Below are 1,113 nucleotides of genomic sequence, written 5' to 3'. Positions count from 1 at the left end.
GCTTGACTCTTGCATAACAGCTTAAGTTCCTCAAAATCAGCACTAGTAGGTGCAGCTGTACTTCCCTGTTGAGGATATGATTGCCTTGTAGCATACTGATGTGGTTGCTGGAATCCAGGTGGGTTAAACTGCTTACTCACTCCTTGCTGATATGGTGGCTGAATAGCATTCTGATTATTCCCCCAGCTGAAATTTGGATGATTTCTGTTATTAGGATGATAGGTCGCTGGCACAGGCTGCTGTTATCACTGATAATTATTCACATACTGAACAGATTCGTTGACAAGAGAACACTGATCCGTAGCATGAGAACCTGCACAAAGCTCACAAACCATAGCTATTTGATTAACTCCATATGTAGCCAGAGAATCAACCTTCATTGATAGCGCTTGAAGCTGGGCTGCAATAGCGGTGGCTGCATCAACTTCCAGAATACCTGCTACCTTACCTGACGTCATCCTCTGAGTTGGGTTTTGATGCTTATTTCCAGCCATAGTCTCTATAAGATTATACGCCTCAGTATAGCTTTTAGCCCATAAGGCGCCTCCAGCTGCTGCATCGAGCATGTGCCAAGATTGGGCCCCCAAACCATTATAGAAACCAGTGATCACCATCCAATCAGGCATTCCATGATGTGGACATTTTCTCAACATTTCCTTGTAGCGTTCCCAAGCCTCGCACATAGATTCTGTAGGTTGCTGTGCAAACTGAGTAAGAGCACTCCTCATAGCAGCAGTTTTTGCCATCGGATAAAACTTCACCAGAAACTTTTGCGCAAGATCTGGCCACGTAGTGATGGACCCAGCTGGTTCAGAATGTAACCAGTCTTTAGCCTTGTCCCTCAGTGAGAATGGGAAAAGCCTCAACTTGATAGCCTCATCAATCACGCCATTATACTTAAAAGTGCTTCAAATCTCGACAAAATTCCTTATGTGCATGTTGGGGTCTTCAGTCGCTGCTCCTCCAAAAGAAACAGAATTCTACACCATCTGAATAGTGCCCGGCTTGATTTCAAAGGTGTTAGCTTGAATAGCCGGATGAAGAATGCTTGACTGAATGTCATCAATTTTTGGCCGAGAAAAATCCATAAGAGCTGGATCAGCTTGAACAATA

At 44.2% G+C, this 1,113-nt stretch overlaps 1 non-coding gene across 1 annotated transcript; it reads left to right on the top strand.

The window, feature by feature from the left end:
• The first annotated feature begins 624 nt into the window (after positions 1-624).
• On the top strand, positions 625-731 carry LOC141722112 (small nucleolar RNA R71). Its single transcript, XR_012575142.1, has one exon. It is a non-coding gene; the product is annotated as a small nucleolar RNA R71 (small nucleolar RNA).
• The last annotated feature ends 382 nt before the right edge of the window (positions 732-1,113 follow it).

The sequence above is a fragment of the Apium graveolens genome, chromosome 4 (assembly GCF_009905375.1).
Source record: "Apium graveolens cultivar Ventura chromosome 4, ASM990537v1, whole genome shotgun sequence".
NCBI classification, from domain to species: Eukaryota; Viridiplantae; Streptophyta; class Magnoliopsida; order Apiales; family Apiaceae; genus Apium; species Apium graveolens.
Note: the sequence above shows the minus strand (reverse complement) of the source record. Positions and strands in the feature narration are given on the sequence as shown.